The sequence below is a fragment of the Lithobates pipiens genome, unplaced genomic scaffold (genome assembly GCF_037356315.1).
Source record: "Lithobates pipiens isolate NorthernLeopardFrog02 unplaced genomic scaffold, aLitPip1_a1.2 Scaffold_16, whole genome shotgun sequence".
In the NCBI taxonomy this organism is placed as follows: Eukaryota; Metazoa; Chordata; class Amphibia; order Anura; family Ranidae; genus Lithobates; species Lithobates pipiens.
The window spans coordinates 381,817,851-381,841,219 of record NW_027507748.1 but is presented as its reverse complement, the minus strand read 5'-3'; the positions used below and the strand labels follow the sequence as shown (position 1 = coordinate 381,841,219).

Below are 23,369 nucleotides of genomic sequence, written 5' to 3'. Positions count from 1 at the left end.
CTTCTCCTTTGGGTGACAAGATTCTTGCTGCTCAGGTCCATGCTCCTTCTGATAAACCTTGTGACCACTGCTTTGTCCCAGAGAGTCTCTGTACTGCAGTACTCCAGACTTATCATTCTCCCAAGGCAGCTGGCCATCCTGGAAAGAATCAACTCATTTGGGCCATCTCCCAACAATTCTGGTGGCCTAGTCTATGGGCTAATGTTAATGCTTTCGTAGCTGCCTGTCCCATGTGTGCTCAGAGTAAGACCCCACAACACCTTCCAGTGGGCCTCCTACAACCCATACCCAATGGAGAGAGGCCCTGGACTCACCTGTCTATGGATTTCATTGTGGATTGCCCAACTCCCAAGGCAACACTGTTATCCTTATGGTGGTGGAGCGGTTCTCAAAGATGTGTCATTGTATTCCACTTAAGAAGTTGCCCACCTCTAAGGAACTCTCTTCCATTTTTGCTCCGGGGGATCTTTCGCTTACATGGGCTATCCAAGGTGATTGTCTCGGATAGGGGCAGTCAGTTTGTCTCACAGTTCTGGCGAGCCTTTTGTGCAGTTGGGAATCCAGCTTGCGTTCTCTTCTGCATATCACCCGCAGTCTAATGGGGCCGCAGAACGAGCCAATCAGTCCTTGGAGCAATTCCTACGTTGCTATATTTCTGACCATCATAACAACTGGTCGGACCTATTACCTTGGGCAGAGTTTGCTCACAACAGTGCCTTGAATTCTGCCTCCCGATTGTCTCCATTTATGGCGAATTATGGTTTCCAGCCTTCCGTGTTGCCTGACTCGTTTGTTCCGCAGAGTATTCCTGCGTTAGAGGAGCATCTCCGTGGTCTTCGTTCCACTTGGGTACAAGTTCAGGAGGCTTTGCGTCATGCTAATGATAGGTACAGACTCCATGCTGACCGCAGACGCCTGCCAGCGCCTTCCTACCAGGTTGGGGACAGGGTCTGGCTGTCATCTCGCAACCTCCGGCTTCGTGTTCCCTCACTGAAGTTTGCACCTCGGTTTATTGGGCCTTTCCGTATCCTTCGCAGGATTAACCCAGTAGCTTACGCGTTGGAACTTCCTCCTAGTATACGCATCTCTAATGTGTTTCATGTCTCCTTATTGAAACCGTTGGTCTGTAACCGATTTAACACCTCGGTGCCACGTCCTCACCCTATTCAGGTTGAGAACCATGAGGAGTATGAGGTACAATCCATTGTTGACTCCCGTAGGTTCCGTGGGCGCATACAGTACCTGGTGCATTGGAAGGGGTACGGTCCGGAGGAACGCTCCTGGGTTACATCCTCTGACGTACATGCCCCTGTCCTCCTCCGTGAGTTCCATAGACTGTTTCCCCTCAAGCCTGGTGGCCCTCTGAAGGAGAGGGGTCATTGAGGGGAGTGTACTGTCAGGGTTGGCTTAGCCCTTCCTCTGGCCTGGCCGCTCAGATGTCAGCTAATTGCCAGCTCTCTTCTCTCTTCAGTTGCCAGCTGTTCCCGATGATGCTCGTCTGGCCTGCCTATATATAAGTCTTCCAGCTCATTTCTCCTTTGCCTTCACGTTTGGTCACATCACTAGGAACCATCTCCTGCTGTTGTTTCAAGAATGGCTTGCTAACATCCCTCCTGGCTTCCTAGTAGATGATAGGCTCAGCAATGGCATGCAATGCCAAGCTGCTGCTAACAAAGAAAACAGAATATTGGTATGCGTTAAAAAGGGGATCAACTCCAGAGATAAAACGATAATTCTCCCACTCTACAGACTCTGGTCCGGCCACACCTAGAGTATGCTGTCCAGTTCTGGGCACCAGTCCTCAGGACTAGAAATGGAGCGAGTACAAAGAAGGGCAACAAAGCTAATAAAAGGCCTGGAAGATATTAGTCATGAGGACAGGTTGTGAGCACTGAACTTATTTTCTCTGGAGAAGAGTCGCTTGAGAGAGGATATGATTTCAAAATATAAATACCATACTGGTGACCCCACAATAAGGATAAAACTTTTCGCAGAAGGGAGTTTAACAAGACTCGTGGCCACTCATTAAAATTAGAAGAAAAGAGGTTTAACCTTAAACTATGTAGAGGGTTCTTTACTGGCAAGGATGTGGAATTCCCTTCCACAGGCAGTGGTCTCAGCGGGGGGCATTGATAGTTTCAAGAAACTATTAGATAAGCACCTGAACAACAGCAACATACAGGGATATACAATGTAATACTGACATATAATCACACACATAGGTTGGACTTGATGGACTTGTGTCTTTTTTCAACTTCACCTACTATGTAACACCCTCTCTTCATAGGTATAGACTTTCAGCCCTGATCATTGAATAGATCATCAGGACACTGCAAATCTATTTATGGCATCCTCCCCAACACAAGACTCCATCTGCTTTTATATTATGTGACAGAGAACTTATCAGGAGTTGTCAGGCTGATAACAGAAGAATGGAGCAAGAGAAAGCTACAAGACTTAGTGCTTTGAAGAGAGGTAACAAAACACTGCAGATATGTGCCCAGCTCAAATTTCATGAATCGATTTAAATCCACTTTAAGCCCATTAAGATCTTACTACAGTATCTGAAACTATAAGAGATGATTGCTTCATCCTGTTTCAGACTACTGTCCACTGATCAAAACACTTTGCCACATTCCACCTGTATAATTCCTTCCTCTACACCTGAGTGGGCCACTATTGGCATCCTTGACAGGGTGGGTATAAAAATAAGTAAAAGCATGAAACCAACCTAACGAAGGCATTTGTTAATTTAGAAACAACAATTTCTGCTTTTAACCACTTTAGGACCGCCGCATGTAATTATACGTCGGCACAAGGGCACGGGCAGGCACAAGCACGTACCCATACGTGCCTGCCTTCCAGCGGGTGGGGGATCCGATAGGACCCCCTCCCGCTGGCTGCCGTGGTCCGTTTCACTTCAGAAGTGATCCGGGATGAGGGGATGGGCGTTGGTTTCTGGCCATCCCCTCTCGATCACTCCTGGCAAATGAGAAGCTTCCCCTGCCTGTGTAGTGTAAACACAGGCAGGAGGAAGTGATGTCACTCTCCTCAGGGCGGTCTTTTTGACCAGATGGCGAGAAGAGAAGACATCCTAGTAAGTGCACCAACACTACACTGACATGTAGGTACACATAGGCACACTTTCACCCCGTCACCCCCTGATCACCCCCCCCAGTCACAGTGTCACTGATTGCAGTGATCATTTATTTACTGATCACTGCATTTAGTGTCAGTTGTAACTGTAAAAAGTGTCAGGCGGTTAGTGTTAGGTCCAGGGTAGCCCCCTACCCCCCCAATAAAGGTTTAACCCCCTGATTGCCCCCCAGGTAACCCTTTCACCCCCTTTTGCCAGTGTCACTAAGCGATCATTTTTCTGATCGCTGCATTAGTGTCACTGGTGCCGCTAGGTAGCTAGTTAGTTATTTTTTAGGTTCACAGCCAGGTTTTTATAGCGTTAGGTATCCCATATACAACCTAATAAAGGTTTTAACCCCCTGATTGCCCCTAGAGTTAACCCTTTCACCAGAGATCACTGTATAAGTGTCACTGGTGACGCTGGTTAGCCAGTTAGTTATTTAGGTTCCCCGTCAGGTTTTTATATAGCGTCAGGGACCCCCATATACTACCTAATAAAGGTTTTAACCCCCTGATTGCCCGTAGTCAACCCTTTCACCAGTGATAATATAAGTGTTACAGGTGCAAGTTGCAGTACAAGTGCAGTATCGATCGATCACTGTCAATTACAAAACACTAAACACATAACTGCAGCGTTCGCAGAGTAAGGCCTGATCCCTGCGATGGCTAACATTTTTTTTTTGGTACCGTTTTATATTTAAATCCTGAAGGCGGTGCTAGGTTTTCGGGTCCCGTATGCGGCTAGGCTCCCAAAAAGTCCCCCAAATGTGGTATCCCCGTGCTCAGGAGAAGCAGCAGAATGTATTTTGGGGTGTAATTTCACATATGCCCATAGCATGTGTGAGCAATATATCATTTAGTGACAACTTTGTGCAAAAAAAAAAAAAAAGTTTGTAATATTACCGCAACTTGTGGCAAAATATAAAATATTCCATGGACTCAACATCCCTCTCAGTAAATAGCTTGGGGTGTCTACTTTCCAAAATGGGGTCATTTGGGGGGGGGGGGGGTTGTGTTAGTTTGCCATTTTATGGCCTTCGAAACTGTGATAGGTAGTGAGGAGCGAAATCAAAAATTTGCACCCTTAGAAATCCTGAAGGCAGTGATTGGTTTTCGGGGTGCCGTACGTGGCTAGACTCCCAAAAAGTCCCACACATGTAGTATCCCCGTACTCAGGAGAAGCAGCAGAATATATTTTGGGGTGCAATTCCACTTATAACTATGGCATGTATGAGCAATATATCATTTAGTGACAACTTTTTGTAAACTTTTTTTTTGTTATTATTCAATCACTTGGGACAAAAAAAAAATTCAATGGGCTCAACATGCCTCTCAGCAATTTCCTTGGGGTGTCTACTTTCCAAAATGGGGTCATTTGGTGGGGGGGGGGTTGTGTTATTTTGGCATTTTATGGCCTTCGAAACTGTGATAGGTAGTGAGGAGTGAATTCAAAAATTTGCACCCTTGGAAATCCTGAAGGCAGTGATTGGTTTTCGGGGTGCCGTACATGGCTAGACTCCCAAAAAGTCCCACACATGTGATATCCCCATATTCAGGAGAAGCAGCTGAATATATTTTGGGGTGCAATTCCACTTATAACTATGGCATGTGTGAGCAATATATCATTTAGTGACAACTTTTTGTAAACTTTTTTTTTGTCATTATTCAATCACTTGGGACAAAAAAAAATATTCAATGGGCTCAACATGCTCCTCAGCAATTTCCTTGGGTGTCTACTTTCCAAAATGGGGTCACTTGGGGGGGGGGGGGTGTTGTGTTTGTACTGCCCTGCTATTTTAGCACCTCAAGAAATAGGCAGTCATAACTTAAAAGCTGTGTAAATTCCAGAAAATGTACCCTAGTTTGTAGACGCTATAACTTTTGCGCAAACCAATAAATATACACTTATTGACATTTTTTTTTACTAAAGACATGTGGCTGAATACATTTTGGCCTAAATGTATGACTAAAATTGAGTTTATTCGATTTTTCTTATAACAAAAAGTAGAAAATATCTTTTTTTTTTTCAAAATTTTCTGTATTTTCCATTTATATCGTAAAAAATAAAAATCGCAGAAGCAATAAAATACCATTAAAAGAAAGCTCTATTTGTGGGAAGAAAAGGACGTAAATTTTGTTTGGGTACGACATTGCATGACCGCGCAATTACCAGTTAAAGCAGTGCAGTACCAAATTGTATAAAGACCTCTGGTCCTTAGGCTAACAATTTGTCTGGGCTTAAGCGGTTAATAAAATACTGGGAAACCAGGGAAGAAACAACCAAAGGCACCAACTTTATATTTAAATGCTTCAATACATCTTCTGAGGCCATTTTTCACTGTACAACATGCTCTATTCTTTAGACCAAATAAAACAATCACTCAGCTTGTGTTTCTTTCCTCTTTGCCTTTAAAATAAAAGCAGAGAACGGTCATCAACAACTAACAGCAGCTACCATTAAAAGCAGCACTGTAAGCCCACTTCGCGCTCAGAAAGAAACACTAATGCTCTTCATCGTGATTGGTGAGTTTGTACACTTTAGAGCACATTTCGACAGTCAAAAACTATAGAAATGATCCCTGAAAGTATAGTCTTAACTAGATACTGTGTTGTTTAACGAGCACATGTTACGGACACCCATTACAAGTTGTAGTGACCTTAATCATGCGCAATAAAACAAATACAAATCACTCAACAAAGTTACCAATATCATCATTCCCAAACACTAAACTGTTTTCTAAAATGTGTTATGTGTGTTTCTAATTACATCAACATGTGTCTTACACTCTGAATTCAAGTGTCTAGCTTACAAAAGTCCTTCAGTCACAACATTTGCATATCCGGCAACCCTTAACCAATTGAAGTTTATCCCGCCCCCTGTAGCTCTTACTAACTTTCTTTACAAGTCAGGAGAACCATAACTGTTTAACAACCAGATACATTGTACCTTCCTAACAAAACAGTTTACCTTTGTTGCTGATAAATTCTAGATTTAAAACGTTGTTTAATTACCTAATAACGTAATAATCTACCATTTACATGACTAGCTGCTTAACATATATATGTACGTTATAAAATAACAGAAAAATAGAATAACAGCTCCTGTTCAAACAAGTTTTTGTTTTAGTTTTTTTATCAATTTCTAAATCGTTTTAGATAAACTGAAACAAATTAAAGCGGAGGTCCACCCTAAAGTGGACCTTCCGCTCATCGGAACCCTCCCCCCCTCCGGTGCCACAATCGGCACCTTTCAGGGGGGAGGGGGGTGCAGTTACCTGGATAATCCAGGTAACAGCACCCACTTCCGGGATAGCTGTCTGCGGAAAGGGGCGTAACTTACGCCCCTTTCCGCAACTGCCCGCCCCTTTCCGCAAGTGCCCCGCTGCCTGCTGGGAAACACACAGCTCCCAGAGGCAGCGGGGAGCGTCCTTATTGCGCCGCGCGATTCGCGCATGCGCAGTAGGGAACCGGGAAATGAAGCCGAAAGGCTCCATTTCCTGATTCCCATACCCAAGATGGCGGCGGCAGGACCCGAGAGACGACCGAGCGATCGGCTTCGGGTTCCGACATCGCGGGCGCGCTGGACAGGTAAGTGTCACTATTTTAAAAGTCAGCAGCTGCAGTATTTGTAGCTGCTGGCTTTTAAAAAAAAAAAAAAATCGCGGAGTCCCGGTGGACTCCCGCTTTAAGTAACTGCAATATAAAAATGTAAAACATTACCAAGTGAAGGTTTTAACACTTATGAATTGTTTAAGAAAAGATGTTAAACTATTACCTAGATATAAAAAAAAAAGGATGTACATTGCCATACACAATGAAAGAAGGGGAATTAAAATCACCATGTAATCTGGTAATTTTCAATGATTAAAAACCAAATTATTAGCCCAATTTTTTTTCCCAAGCCAATTGAACAAAAAAAGTGCACCAGGGTAGTAAATAGGTAGTAATATCAAGGAGTCTAGGAAGGTATAAAACATATTTGTGATATAAAAGCATTTGCATTATAGAGTGCAGAGCCATAGGTACCTATAGGAGTGACATCAGTAATGTGGACTGTACGTGGCTAGTGGTCCTGGGAGCATTTTCAGCTCTGGATTACTGATTCCCTGCAACCAGGAACAACAGCGTTGAGTCTCCTGGACAAAAACTTAATGCGGTAGCAAGCTTGTTAGGCTTGCGGTTCCAGGGAGGCTTCTGACCGTCCGTGGGCGTCCTGTTGGCCTGGGGGTGTTTTGCAGAAGCACCGAGAGGACGAAGAGTGGAAAAAGAGGACCCGTGCCCGCAGTGAGGCTCCTTGGCCTTCCTGGCCTGTGGGAGTAGTGTACTCTTACCACCAGTGGCATTCTTAATAATGTCATCCGCTCGCCAAGAAAGGGAAGATCCATCAGGGCTTTCTTGGATGCCTGGTCAGCAGACCAGAATTTCAGCCAAATTAGGCGCCTCAGCACCACAGCTGACACTGAAGCCTTGGATAACAGAGGGAGAGTATCCAGGGCCGCATCACAAATGTACTTAAGGCCTTGCACTAGTTGGTCTGCTAGCTCCACGCAGACAGGGGAGGCGTTCTGCTCACCCAATTCGCGGTGCAAAAGTTTTGCCCACTCAATCAGTGTCTGCGACACCAGTGGGGATGCCAGTACAGGTCGCATGGCTGACCCCACAATCGTAAATAAGGAACGAGCCACCGCCTCAGCCTTCCTATCCGCGGGATCCTTGAATGCAGGAGTCCCCTCAACCGGGATTTAACCTAGATATTGGGGGGTCCACGACCGGAGGAGCTGACCACTTTTTGAGAAGGCTGTCCTCAAAGGGGTAACGCACCGCCAAATTTTTGGGGACTGAAAAGGTCAGTTGCGGGCGACCCCATTCCCTGTAGATGAATTTGTCAAAATAAGTCAAATACGGGAACACCTGTACATCAGCAGAGGGATCCGCTGGCCCCTGAATCTTAGGGGTATCACGCACAGCTGTGATGAGTGCTCCAACAAGCGCTTTGTCGCGCCCGGACCCAGACGGGGAATCATCCTCACTGTCCGAATGGCCCTGGTCAGCCACGTCTGATAGGTCAGAGCAGGGGTCACCAGACGCAGCAGGGCCCGAGTCTGTATCAGAGCTCTCCCCAAAGGACGGGGGGGACAGGGGCCTCTTACGCGCACCTTTCCTTCCAAGTCTTGGCAACATAGGAGTCAAGGACTGCCGTCAGGATGTCCATGCGGACCGCGCTATCCGCAGGTGACCCGGTTGTTATAGCCTGGATTTCGGGGGAAGAAACACCAGTTTCTGAAGCCATGCTGACCCTAGCCTGTCTGCCACCCGCAAAGGGGCTTAGGACAGTGAAGGTCCAACCCTCCTGCTGCAGCTGCCAGGGGAGTACTTAGTGCTAGACTCACCACCCTGGGGCATTCTGTGAATGCCGCTAGCAGTGCCTGTAGTCCCAAGGAGGTGTGTTGAACGGACTCTTTTGTGGAACTCATTTACAGGAGGACATTGACAGTGCCTGGCGGGTGCTGTGTTGCTTTAAGGATGCTTTATGGTGCACCAGAAAGCACCTCATCCACCAGCGGGAGAGGATGTCTATTAAGGACTGTCGCAGACTGGTCCACAGTCTGTTCAGAGACTAAAACTTGATGGACTTTAAGGAGGAAGAGGAGATCTGAAGATTTCCCCTCCCCCCTGTATATCCTTGGCAGTTCAATAAAGCCTTAGGCCTGTGAACTCTTTTTGCTCTCCCCTATCCCCCCGCCCTACCCCCATCACACCTGTTGCCTGTTGAAATGCAATTTGTAGGGGGGGGGGGGCGTGACTGGAAGTGCTGGGGAGAGGACGCATCCCTGCTGAGCTCCGCCGGCCGAGAAACAATCCTCAACCATCCGCCGCTACCAGGTGAGATTTTGGCCGGCGGGCACCTCAGCTCGCTCCCCGCAAGTCCCAGGAGCACAACCACAGCCGTTTTGCGGCTCCGGACCGGCGGTGCGTCCCGCGATCGGGCCCGAGGCCTGCTACATCGAGTGAGCGCCGGCCGCGATCTTGCGGCCTACAAGGCCACCGAAGCCTCCGCGCTCGCGTACCGTGGGCCGTGCGGATAGCGGCCACACACGCGCATCCATCGTGTGTCGGAGGAGCCCCCCTAAGGCCTGGGACAGAAATTCAGCAGAGGGGACAGGAATTAACAGGCCGCACGTTGCTGTAGAGGACATACGGAAGGCTGAGGTAGGTGGTAGCCACCTTGGTACACCCAGTCCTCCATTACAGGCCCCTTACACTCCCAAAGACGGATCCTGCCCCCCCCCTGTACTACACACCATCCACACAGACTATAGTGGCCCTGGAGGGCCTACAGATGGACATGTGATTATATATAACTTGACTGGGGGTGCATACGCGGTCGCAGGGAAAATGACAGCATAATTCCCTAGCACCGCGCCGTCGGACCATTTCACTTGGCAGATAAGGCATATTCAGCTAACGATTCTTGTCACATCTACCCCAACCACTGCAGGCGCTATTGGGCAACCGGCGGGTATGTATAATACGCCCCGGAACCGTCCCCGCAACAGATCACAACAGAAATCCTCTCCGGTCCGGGGGAAGGCGAAAGGGAAGGGCAAGATGGCGCCCGAACCGCCGGAACCTGATGACACCACACAGCATTCTGATGATAGCCTGTCACAGTTTCCCTCTAACCTAGCAAGCCCTGTAGACACTAACTCTGAAGCTTTGCTACAAAAATTCCGTACCATAGTAAGGGAAGAGATCACCGCAGCCTCTCGCAAACTGTCTGCTGAACTGGTGAAGGGTCTTAAAGAACTAGGCCACCGCACTAATCAGTTAGAGGAATGGATGGATCTAACAACCACGGTACTGGAGGGTCATGAGGAAGAGGTGGAGAAACTGAATGCAGAACTTATAACTCTCCAGGACAAACTTGAGGACTCAGAAAATAGGGCTCGCAGAGGTAATTTGCGTATACGCGGCCTCCCGGAAACCATCACAGACCTTCAGGGTACAGCTACAGCGTTCTTCCAGGAGCTAGCACCTGATATTCCTACGGAACGCCTGGAATTCGACCGTATCCATAGGTCCCTCGCTCCCAAGCCAACTGAGGGCCCCCCTAGAGATGTGATCATAAAATTTCACTTCTACAGAACCAAGGAACGGCTTCTCCAGGCTGCCAGAGAGTTGCCGGACATTACATTCCAGGGAAACTCCCTCCAATTGTTTGCAGATCTTTCCCCGGTCACTATCGCTAAAAGGCGTAATATGAAGCCCTATCTGCAAATCTTGCAAGCCAGAAACATCCGCTATCGATAGGGGTTCCCCTTTAAACTCTCTTTTTATCATTTGGGACGTCAGTTTCATGCCTCATCTTTGCCGGACCTGAGGCGACAATTCCAGGAGCTGCAGTTTGACCTCCCTCCTTCTCAACCCGAAATAGCATTGGCCCGCCCGGGTCCCTCCCGGGCCCCACCGAGATCCTCACAATCCTCACAGCACGGATCTCAAGCCCTCCGTTCTCTCAAGGCTCAGAGGTTTCAAGAAGTTTCTACAGACGGGCATCGTCAGACAAGTGCTGTTTCTGCCTTTTGCTAATTTGTTTGTGCTTTGTTTTTGTTTTGTTTTTTTTCCCTGCCTTCGCACAGCAGACGCGCCTCAGGCTCTTGAACAAGCAGTACCTAATGCCACCAGGAGACTAGAACGAGACACCTCCGAACCGCAACTCTGAGGAGTGGTAAGCTAGTCATTATTTGATTACAGTCAGACTGTGCTCGTCTTCCAACCTGGACTGTGGTGGCCCACCTTGCTGGTTGCGAATGACTGGCAGGGGAATTGTCTTGACTTTTTTTTTTTTTTGAACAATTAATGCACTCAGGTAATGACTGCCGCCTCCCCCCCACTTGCATAAGCTTTTTCGATTCCCCGCCTCCGTTTTACCCTCTTCAAATTTTTTATTTTTTCAAAAAAAAAATATTTTCCCTCTCATAGTGTGAGTTAAGAGTGGGTATGTGCCCTGTGGACTTGGCCCCAGCCTACTGTTGGCCGGACGGGGTAAGGCCTTGCGCCCATCCCGCGGTTATTGGGCTCCCCTGTTTTTTGGGTTTCATTTAGATGTTGCTGGGTTCATGCTGTTTATTCATGGGCAGGGGGTCACCACATGCACTGCCCTGTTTTTCTGGGGGGGGGGGGGGGAGGTGGGGGGAGGGGATGTGAATGGTGAAATTTTTTCTCTTTGTGTTTTTTTTTCTCTCAGTTTTTCACTTGTTCTTGGGGTTTACATTGATATGCCATTGTTGACATGTTCTTTTATATTCATGGTTATTGTCTCAGTTAAGCGGAGTGGTCTCCGACGGACCACTGCACCCTCATGATGTGGTACTTGATCCGAACTAACGTTCGAGTCAACACCCGACCAGGTAGTGGGACGTTCAACCCACGACCCATAGCAATCTTACTGTTACAGAGTTATATGTTCGCAGCATTGCATGATTCTACTACCTTTTCTGATGTGCTACATTACTTCTCTTTTTCTTCTCCCTCTTCACTGCTTCTATCCCTTTTTTCCCCCTCTGGGTTCGCAGGGTGTGTACTCTGGTTCAAGGTTAATGGCCGCCCAGTGCTGTCCCAATGACAATTAACTGGTTGTCCCTGAATGTTCAGGGCATGAACTCTCCCCATAAGAGGGTGAAGATTTTTAAATATCTGCGCAAACGACAAGTTGACATTGCTTGTTTGCAGGAGACACATTTTTCTGAGACCTCTCATCCTAGGTACTTCGATGCTCAGTTCCCTCAGGTATTTTTTGTGAATGCTTCAACCAAACAAAGGGGGGTTCTCGTGGCTTTTCGCAAATCTGTTCCATTTAGTTGCACTAAACAGATCGCAGACCCTGATGGGCGGTACCTATTGCTCCAAGGCACCATTCATGACACAGAGGTTACCGTACTAACGTACTATGCCCCGAATGTAAATCCGGGGCCTTTCTTGACCCATGTCTGCGCCCTGCTTATGTCCCACTGCAAGGGCACCCTCCTTCTTGCGGGTGACTCTAATCTTATATTAAATCCCAAACTAGATAAGCAGCCGCCCGAGAGAAACGGACAGTCGGCAGGGGCTAAAAAATTTATGTTCTCCTTGCAAACCCTTGACTTGGTTGACCTGTGGAGGGAGTGTCATCCTCAGGGCAGGGACTTCACCCATTACTCTCACCCCCATCGGGTTCACTCAAGGATAGACCATATGTTTATGCTCAGACGTCATCTTCCGTTAGTGGTATCGGCCTCAATTTTGGCTGTTCCTTGGTCGGATCACGACCCAGTGCTAGTTGTCTGTCACTCTATTCTAGATAGACCTAGATTTTCTCCCTGGGTGATGAATGATTCCCTGCTTTCACATGCAGGGGTGACGGCGGATATTGTTAAGGCTTCGGAGGACTACTTTCGTGAGAATTTGGGCTCGGTGCAGTCTCCGGTGGTCCTTTGGGAGGCTTATAAAGCGGTGTTACGAGGTCGGATAATTGGTCTGGCTTCGGCCCGTAAGAGGGCTAGAGAGACAAAACAAAAAGAGCTTGAGTCCCGATTGGAGTCACTATCCGAGAAGTTTAAACAATTTCCCACCCCGGGCAACCGTAAGTTGCTGGAATTAGCCAGATCGGAGCTTGATCTGTGCCTCACTGAGGGTGCTGAGCGTATACTACGCTGGTCCCGCCAGCAGTGGTATGTGAGAGCAAATAAGCCCAACCGTATGCTAGCTAACAGACTCTGAACTTTTACCCCTAAATTGAACCCGATAACCTTGCGAGATCGAAACAATGTCCTATCAGGGAACCAGAAGCATGTTCTGGAGGAATTTGGGTATCGCCTTGCGAAGCTGTACGCGGCACCAGAGGGCAATGCGGCTCAGAGCACGGCAGACTTCCTGGAAAGCCTTTCGCTCCCATCTTTAACGGGGGCTCACGTTACCCTCATGGATAGGGATATTCAGCTCACCGAAGTTCTACAAGCAATAAAAGAGCTTAAGGTGGGAAAACGTCCTGGGCCTGATGGGTACACCGCACTTTATTATAGGAAGGTGGCATCGGTAGTAGCCCCCCACCTGGTGGCAATGTACAATTTGGTGAAAAACGGCTGCCCTCTCTCCCCAGATCTTCTGACAGCAAATGTGGTGATGATTCCTAAACCGGACCGTGACCACTCATCTTGGGCAAATTTCAGGCCGATCTTGCTCATCAATGTAGATATGAAACTCTTGACAAAAATCTTGGCGACTCGACTAAACTCTTTTCTCCCCCGTTTAATAAAAAAAGACCAGGTTGGCTTTGTACCACAGAGACAAGCGGGAGATGCAATTCGACGTATAGTTCAACTCCAACATATAGCCCAGGCTCGCTCTCTGGAATCCATGCTTCTCTCCCTCGATATAAATAAGGCCTTTGACTCCTTATCTTGGCCCTATCTCATGTCTGTCCTACGGCACTATGGGTTCGGGACTTCTTTTATAACTTTGGATGTCGTCCCTATACGATTCCCCCCGAGCAAAAATTAAATATTTTGGATTTGAATCCCCCATTTTTAATATCCACAGGGGAACCCGCCAGGGATGTCCGCTGTCACCCCTTCTTTTTGTGTTGGCACTGGAACCTCTGGCAGAGGCAATAAGAGCTCATCCAGATATCCGGGGCATAGAAATAGCAGGTTGCCCTCATACGATTTCCTTATTCGCTGATGACATTCTCCTTTCTGTCACCTCTCCTAGAACTTCGCTGCCAAACTTACATACACTGTTGCAATCCTTTGCATTTCTCTCAGGACTCCAGATTAACTCATCTAAATCGAAGGCATTGTCGACTAACCTCTCTGTGGAGTTACTGGGGGACTTGCAGTCGGCCTTTCCTTACCAATGGGTTTCCTCTTTGCCTTATTTGGGAATCCGTCTCACATCGACGTATCAGGCAAATTATCCACCATTATTCAAAAAACTAACGGATATGTTGTCGGCGTGGTCCTCCTTACCTCTTTCATGGTTTGGGAGAATAACGGCCATCAGAATGGCATATCTCCCAAAATCGCTTTACTATTTTAGGGTTCTCCCCATCCCTATTCCCTCCCACGTCCTCAATAACCATCAGCGTAAGATCCTGCAATTTATCTGGGGATCGTCTTGCCCCCGTATTAATAAACAAATCCTGTTCGCCAACAAAAATAATGGGGGCCTCTCGGTCCCGAATATAAGAGACTACTACGTGGCTGCTACCATTGCTCCGCTCGCTCACCTCCACGAGACGTATCAACTCCCGCTATGGGCGACTATTGATCTGCTTGAGACTGACCCCGTCCCAATCTCTTCATTACCATGGCTCCCACCTATACATCGCCCTAAGATTACAGGGCCTTGTATGATTCATACGCTACGAATTTGGGACTCGGTGAAGTACTCGGCGGGGCTGGCTTCTCCCCATCTCCCGCTGTTGCGACTTTTACGTTGCCCACTTTTCCCTCCAGGCCTTAATGACTCAGCGCAATTCAAGTGGTGGACCATGAATGGCTTCGGCGACGTACACTCCTTGCTTACTCCCACTAAAATCTTAACATATGATGTTTTACGCTCGTCACATGATATACCTCTACGAGAATATTTCAGGTATCTACAGATCCGTCATTTCCTCCAGAGCCTCATTATATCTCAGGACGCCCCATACAGGTTGACACCGTTTGAGAGCATCTGCAGATCCAGGCCCCACTCCCCTGGTCTGATATCTATGATATACTCAGCTCTGGTTTATAAGAGGAGACCTCCAGTGCGGTCTTACCATTTGCAGTGGGACAGAGAGTTAAGGAAGAAGCTGGACCCGGAGGATTGGCAGGCAATGACCCTAGCCATATCCAACTGCTCGAGCAACGTAGTGATTCTGGAAAATGCATATAAGATGTTATACCGGTGGTATTATACCCCGACGCGCCTGGCTCGCTTTGTCCCAACCTGTTCCCCTCTTTGTTTTAGGGAATGTGCCCAAGAAGGCACTATGGCCCATATTTGGTGGACGTGCCCGCGGGTGTGCAGACTATGGGTCAGGGTATGCGCATTGCTCCGTAGCCTACTTCGCGTAAATCTTAAAAAGGATCCGTTTGAGGCACTCCTTGGCAAACCAATCACTGCGCTGTTACGCCCAAAACGCCAATTGGCGCAACATCTCTTTACTGCAACTAAGTTGACAATGGCCAGAGCATGGAGAACCCCAGCCCTGAGTTTCGAGGCAGTCAAGAACCGACTGAATGATGTTATGGTCAATGAAAAATTGTCTTCTGTTCTTTCTGACACTCATGCCAAGTTCCTACGTGTCTGGCAGCCCTGGATTGCATATCATTATTCTCCTAGATTCGATGTCGTTATATTATCAACGTAGGGACCGAAGGTGCACACCCCGTGAGCCCATTCTCTTCCCTCCCTCCCCTCTCTCTTCCTTGACCCCCCTTCCTTCTCTCTTTTGACCCTCACTACTCCTCCCCTGCTTCTCATTCAACAACCTCTTTTAATCTTCTCTTGACTCATTATACATCTTCTTCTCTCCTTCTTTCTTTTGTCTTACCAATTAACAGTAGATGATTACTATGGGCTGTTACTGTATTGCACGACATGCTTCTGTTGCAGTCATGTGAAAACCCAGGTTTACCCGGACACAGATAATGTTGGAATCGCCTGGGCAACAGCCTGCTTTAATAAATACTATACTGTGAAACACCTGAACTGTTATTTGTATGAAAGCCTATTGTATTGGAATGTAAACTTGTTAATTAATACTAATAAAAACCTTTGTAAAAGAAATGCAATTTGTCTGAAACGTTATATGACTTGCTAGTAACATGCTTTTAGTTAATGCTTTCAGGGTAATGTGGGTCATGCATGATGTAATGTTTCAGGGTATAATTACTCTGCTCAACACATTAGGCATCATACCGCAGGATGAATGTAATTTATTTGTATGCTTAGAACTCGATTGTTATGTAGTGTATTTCTTTATGAGCTGCATCACAGTACAGAGTGGAATGTACCCTACCCTGTTGAAGTATTTGTTTTTTGTATATTTTTATGCTAAATAAAGTGTACATTTTCAATCAACCAAACTCTGGCACTGATATGCAGCACTGATGGTTGCACATAGGTGGTGTAATGGAAATTTGTAGGTTCTGTATATAATTGTATTCTATTTTATATGTATTGCACAATGCCCTCACTGTGCACACGGCACTAATAATGTTTTCAGTACATGTTTTGCATTCTTTCAAGTCCTGATTAGAATTAGCCTGCCTATGTAATGGCCCTTGTTACCATAAACGTACAATTGTAATATTAATGTGATACCTACGTAATCATGTGTATAAAAACCTTCAAATGTGTCATAATAAAGGAGAACGGTTATTTGGAAAGAAGCTGACCGTATCTTTTGTGTCTGTTCCCTACTGCAGTAGTTATTAATTTGGAACCACTAATCAATATGAGGATAGGAGTTGCCTATCATCAAAATATCCATTTCAGGTGGCGAAGCCAGCCAGGTGATGATGAGCACTGATAGGCGGCACGGATGGGCACTGATAGGCGGCACGGATGGGCACTGATAGGCGGCATGGATGGACACTGATAGACACCATGGATGGGCACTGATAGACAGCATGGATGGGCACTAATAGGTGGCATGGATGGGCATGGATGTACACTAATTGATGGTACGGATGGATGCCAATCAGTGCCAAACAATAATGCCTGCCAATCAGTGATGCCCATTGTGGGCAGTGATTGGAATCCATTGTGGGCAGTGGTTGGCATCCCTGGTGGTCCAGTGTGGGCATCCTTGGGGGGGGGGGGGGGCTGCACTGATAATAAACCAGCACAGATCCCCTCTGTTAGAGGAGTAGCCGATCGGCTCTCCTCTACTCGCATTTGACAGACATGAGTGAGGAAAGGCTGATCAACGGCCGATCAAATGCTGCATAACCTGTTTAGGAAAAGCAAGGCTGCAGAAGGTTACGGTGTCCAAAGGGGAGTGTGCGGCTTATTTATCTGGGCCAGAGAAAATGAGTGGGAGCCTCTTGCTAACGAATTTGCAAAGTATGCTTCTCCCTTGAATAAGGCTTGGGGTGATAAAGTCTTAGATCAATTTTTATATTTTAGCAACATGATAGAAAGGATATGGCAGATGGGGAAGTGCATTACTACAACCCCAGAGATGTGGAATTTGAATAAAGGGCATTTACACAAACAACTCAGTGAGCTGGCTGAACAATACAAACAAAGGTCTGGGGAAGCCCTATTTAGTTGGCTCCTATGTTTGTGGGATGAAGGGGTAGACAGTGTTGTTTTGTCAGGTAAAGAAGCACTGGCTATGGGAGTGTTAAACCATGATCCACAATTGCGTCAAGCCATTCAAAAAGCCCAAGTTTAGTGTGAATTTTTCACTGTTAGACCTCGTGAGAGATGGAATAGGTCCGAGTATATGCTAATCCCAGTGATCTGGAAAATACCTACTTGTGGAGAACAATAGGAGAGGGTATTTCCAGGTTATGTGAGATGGGCTGTATAACCAGATTAAATACGTTTCCAGAATGGATGGGTCCAGATATGGAACCCCTGACGTCTGCTCTGCACTCTAAGCTGATGAAGTCTGCACCATTTAATATCGGGGCAGAAGATAAGGTCAAGGCCAGACAGGAAGAAAATAGGCAAAAAAGAACAGAGAAGAAAGGGAATGGGGTAAACAAGACAGGAGGTGAAGAGAAACATTTAGTGGGGAAAACTGTCAGGTTGAGAAACACTACTCTTAGTGAAGATAACATCAGCCTAGATTTAGAGAAGACAGAACAGGCCCCTCTTGTTGGCCCAAAACCAATTCCCAACACTGCACATGAACCCAGACCCAAATCCCTTTATCATGGGGATGAGTTAGAAATAATCAGAAAAGGGAATTGGGACATTCCTTATCCTTTATGAAGGGAAGGTGGGTCTCCAGTAATAGCAGTGAGGACAGTGACAGCAAGAGACCAACGCCCATATGCACCTGTCACTGTATGGTGGGGGAAGTCCTCTTCTCCTACACATGTGATGGTTGTAGTTGATACTGGAGCTGAGGTTACAATTTTTCAAGGAAATCCTTCCCATCACAAAGGAGAAGTGGTTCATGTAGAAGGTTTGGGAGGGCAAACCACACCAGCAGTTAGGACACGGGGGAAATTGGCTATTGGCAAGGAACCAGGATTTTGGACAAATGTTTTGGTATTAGCTACCCGAAAATATTCTTGGGATGGATTTACTTCAAGGTTAGTCTATTCAGACTGAATAGGGTACATTCACATTCGGGTAAATGTGATAAAACGTATCTGGTTAGGGCGGTGAAGACTGTGGTCAGAGAACATGAGAAATGGACCACTGTCATCATTCCTCCACCAGAGAAGCCAGTCTGTTTTAAGCAGTAAAGACTTCCTGGAGGCCACAAAGAAATTGGGGAGACTATTCAAGAACTGTTGAGAGCAGGGATCCTTAGACCTGCTGCAAGTCCTTTCTCGTCTCCAGTGTTCCCAATAAGGAAACCTGATGGGACATATTGAATGACTGTGTATTACAGAGGCCTAAAAAAAGTGCCACCTCCATTGAAGTCAGCTGTACCGGATATAATCTCAATTGTTGAGAAAATTGCAAAAGAAGCAGAAGAATATCATTCTGTGATGGACATTAATGGTTCCTTTTCTATTTTGATAAACCCAGAGTGTCAGGACCAGGTTGCCTTTGTGTGTAATAGCCCCCAGTACACTTTCAATGTTGTTGTGAATTCAAGAAGAAATACATTTAATATTCACTGGCAGAGATGAGAGATTTCAGTAGGCCTAAAAAAAAGTGGATGAACTATAATTTTGATATTATTGAACTGTTACCCTCTTGGAGACCTTTAAAGCAAAATACATGATCTCACATGTTTTTCCAAATGTTCAGGGGCTTAGTTATCTTTTATAGTTTTACAAACCCTGTGTTGAAACAAGAGACTGGAACAATGATAACTCTTGTCACCAAACAAGAAGATGTGTACTTATCTTTGTTGGTTAGATTGAGAAGACCAAACTTGCATAGGGAATGACTAAGTATTAATCACATGGAAATAATCCTTAACTAGAAAAAAACATTGTGCTCAAGTAAAGACTGTTTGGACCAGGGCTTGACAAATTTGCTTGGAATCTAGGAGCCAGCTTAAAAAGTTAGGAGCCAGGTCGGTAACGGCGATCCGGACCTGTCCCTGGCCTGACATGGAGACGAGTGAGGGGAAGATAGCGCCGCAGCCCCCCCCCCCCCTTTTTTTTTCCTTGACCACTTAAGGACCAGGCCTCTTTTTCAGACTTGGTGTTTCCATGTTTAAAACAGTTTTTTTTGCTAGAAAATTACTTAGAACCCCCAAACATTTTATATTGTTTTTTTTCTAACACCCTAGAGAATAAAATGGCGGTCATTGAAATACTATTTTTCACACCGTATTTGCGCAGCGGTCTTACAAGCGCACTTTTTTTGGAAAAAATGCACTTTTTTGAATAAAAAAATAAGACAACAGTAAAATTAGCCCAATTTTTTTTATACTGTGAAAGATAATGGTATGCCGAGTAAATTGATACCCAACATGTCACGCTTCAAAATTGCGCCCGCTCGTGGAATGGCGTCAAACTTTTAGCCTCAAAAATCTCCATAAGCGACATTTAAAAAATTCTACAGGTTGCATTTTTTGCGTTACAGAGGAGGTCTAGGGCTAGAATTATTGCTCTCGCTCTACCGATCGCGGCGATACCTCACATGTGTGGTTTGACAACCGTTTTCATATGCGGGCGCTACTCACGTATGCGCTCGCTTCTGTGCGCAAGCTCGTCATAACGGGGTGTTTTTAACATTTTTTTTTTTTTCTTATTTATTTTAATTGATTTTATTTATTTTTACACTGTTTTAAAAAAATAAATAAAATGGATCCCTTTTATTCCTATTACAAGGAATGTAAACATCCCTTGTAATAGAAAAAAGCATGACAGGTCCTCTTAAATATGAGATCTGGGGTCAAAAAGTCCTCAGATCTCATATTTGGGCTAAAATGCAAAAAAAAAAAAAAAAAATAAAAAAAATAAAGAAAATCTGACATTTAAAAAAAAAAATATACCTTTAACCACTTCGGGACCGCCGTATTGCCAATGTACGTCAACACAATGGCACAGGCAGGCAGAATCACGTAAATGTACGTGATTGCCTTCTAGCGGGTGGGGGGTCCGATCGGACCCCCTCCCGCTAGATACGGCGGTCCCTTTCGGTGCCGGAGCGATCGGCGATGAGGGGATGGCCGTTGGTTTCCGCCCATCCCCTCTCGATCGCTCCTGGCCAGTGACGAACTTCCTCCCCTGTGAAAATGTAAACACAGGAGGAGGAAGTGATGTCACACTCCTCGTGGCGGTCTTTTTGAACCGGACAGCGAGGAGTGAAGACGCAAGTAAGTGCACCAACAGTCCACTGACACATAGGTACACACAGGCACACATTTCACCCCAGTCACCCCCCGATCACCCCCCCGATCGGCCCCCCGCCCCCCCCAGTCACAGTGTCACTAATGCAGTGTTCATTTATTTATTGATCACTACATTTAGTGTCAGTTGTGACTGTAAAAAGTGTCAGGGCAGCTAGTGTTAGGCCCCTTTAGGTCCAGGGTAGCCCCCTACCCCCCCCCTAATAAAGGTTTAACCCTTTGATTGCCCTCCCAGTTAACCCTTTCACCCTCTTTTACCAGTGTCACTAAGCAATCGTTTTTCTGATCGCTGCAATAGTGTCACTGGTCCCGCTAGGAAGCTAGTTTTTTTTTAGGTTCAACGCCAGGTTTTTATACCGTTAGGTACCCCGATATATAACCTAATAAAGGTTTTAACCCTTTGATTGCCCCTAGAGTTAACCCTTTCACCAGCGATCGCTGCATAAGTGTCACTGGTGACGCTGGTTAGCCAGTTAGTTATTTAGTTATTTAGGTTCCCCGTCAGCTTTTTATAAAGCTTCAGGTACCCCCATATAAATACCCAATAAAGGTTTTAACCCCTGATTGCCCTTAGTTAACCCTTTCACCAGTGATCACTGTATAAGTGTTACGGGTGACGCTGGTTTGGTAGTTCGCTTTTTATAGCATCAGGGCACCCGCCATTTATTACCTAATAAAGGTTTAACCCCCTGATCACCCGGCGGGTGATATAAATTTGGTTTTAGGGTCAGAAAGGGTCTGCGTCGCCCCAGGCAGTGCTAGGTTAGTGCCAGCACCGCTAACACCCACGCGCAAAGCATACACCTCCCTTAGTGGTATAGTATCCGAACAGATCAATATCTGATCTGATCAGATCTACCGTATATACTCGAGTATAGGCCGACCCGAATATAAGCCGAGGCCCCCAATTTACCCCCAAAAAAACTGGCAAACTTATTGACTCGTGTATAAGCCGAGGGTGAGACATGCCTGTCCATCCCTGTGTGTGTGTCCGTCCATCCCTGTGTGTCCGTCCATCCCTGTGTGTCCGTCCATCCCTGTGTGTCCGTCCATCCCTGTGTGTCCGTCCATCCCTGTGTGTCCGTCCATCCATCCCTGTGTGTGTGTGTGTCCATCCATCCATCCATCCCTGTGTGTGTGTGTCTCCATCCATCCATCCATCCATCCCTGTGTGTGTGTGTCTCCATCCATCCATCCATCCATCCCTGTGTGTGTGTGTCTCCATCCATCCATCCATCCATCCCTGTGTGTGTCTCCATCCATGTGTGTGTGTGTGTGTGTGTGTGTGTGTGTGTGTGTGTGTGTGTGTGTGTGTGTGTGTGTCCAGCCTACCTTTGTCCCGAGCCTCCGTCCCGTGCCTTGCCTCCTTGCCTCCGTCCCGTGCCGTGCCTTGCCTCCTTGCATCCGTCCCGTGTCGTGCCTTGCCTTGCCCCCGTCCCGTCCTGTCCCGTGCCGTGCCGTCCCGTGCCCTCTTCGTCGGCGGCCATTGTAAAGTTCAAAAGCTGCGCCGCCGCCTTCGCCTGTGATAGGCGGAACACTGAATTTCCCAGCAGCCTGTGTTCCGCCTATCACAGACGTCGTATCATCCTCGTCCGTAGTACGAGGATGATACGATGTCCGTGATAGGCGGAACACAGGCTGCTGGGAAATTCAGTGTTCCGCCTATCACAGGCGAAGGCGGAGCCGGAGGCGCGGCTTTTGAATAGAATGGCCGCTGTCTGTCTGCTCGACACGCTGATCGAGCGGGCAGACAGCGATGACTCGAGTATAAGCCGAGGGGGGCACTTTCAGCCTCAAAAAAGAGGCTGAAAATCTCGGCTTATACTCGAGTATATACGGTATACTAGCGTGCCCAGCAATTTAGGGTTCTAAAAAAACGCATTGTTAGCAGGATCAGCCCAGATACCTGCTAGCACCTGCGTTTTGCCCCTCTGCCCAGCCCAGCCCAGCCCAGCCCACCCAAGTGCAGTATCGATCGATCACTGTCACTTACAAAACACAACACACATAACTGCAGCGTTCGCAGAGTCAGGCCTGATCCCTGCGATCGCTAACAGTTTTTTTTGGTAGCGTTTTATACAGTCGCTGACAGGCTAGGTGCTTTTTTACCTGTGAGTCTCACTACTGTACCCCTAAATTTAGAGCCCAAAATGGCAAAGCGAAGGTACACTAGTGAAGAGGCCTACACGTTTCTGAGCATGACAGATAGTGAAGAGGAAGACACTGATCTGTCAGAATCAGGCTCAGAATACGAACCTGTAGAGGACAGCGCCTCCATGTCAGATAGCTCTGACGACGAAGAAGAGGTCCCTGCTATTGTCAGGCGTACCCGACCCCGATTTTCTGATGTTGTTGAGGTGCAGGAACCGGAAGTCCCTCGTATGGAGTATAGAGCCAGTACTAGCGCCGCTCATCCTTTTGGTGAACTGGCAAGCACCAGCGGCCTAGTACACCCTGGGCGTACATCCAGCACTGCAGTATCACGTGGTGACGTGGCGAGTCCCATAAGTGCAGTTCAAGCTGGCGAGGTGGCAAGCACAAGTAGTGTCCCGCTGCCACCAAGAAGAAGAAGACAAAGACAGGCCCGTCGTACCCATAGTGCCCTTCCTGCAGAATTCGCCTATCCCAATTGGGTGCCCACCACTTCTGCAGAACCCGTACTTCCCCCATTCACTGCCCAACCCGGTATTCAGGTGGATACAGA

The 23,369-nt window shown here is 46.9% G+C and overlaps 1 protein-coding gene and 1 non-coding gene across 3 annotated transcripts in view; both read right to left on the bottom strand.

Moving 5' to 3' along the window:
- Window positions 1-23,369, bottom strand: part of TEX14 (testis expressed 14, intercellular bridge forming factor) — a 758,047-nt gene that overhangs the window by 655,959 nt on the left and 78,719 nt on the right. The gene's annotated exons all lie outside the window — the stretch shown is intronic.
- On the bottom strand, window positions 5,515-5,733 carry LOC143986412 (small nucleolar RNA U3). Its single transcript, XR_013276508.1, has one exon. It is a non-coding gene; the product is annotated as a small nucleolar RNA U3 (small nucleolar RNA).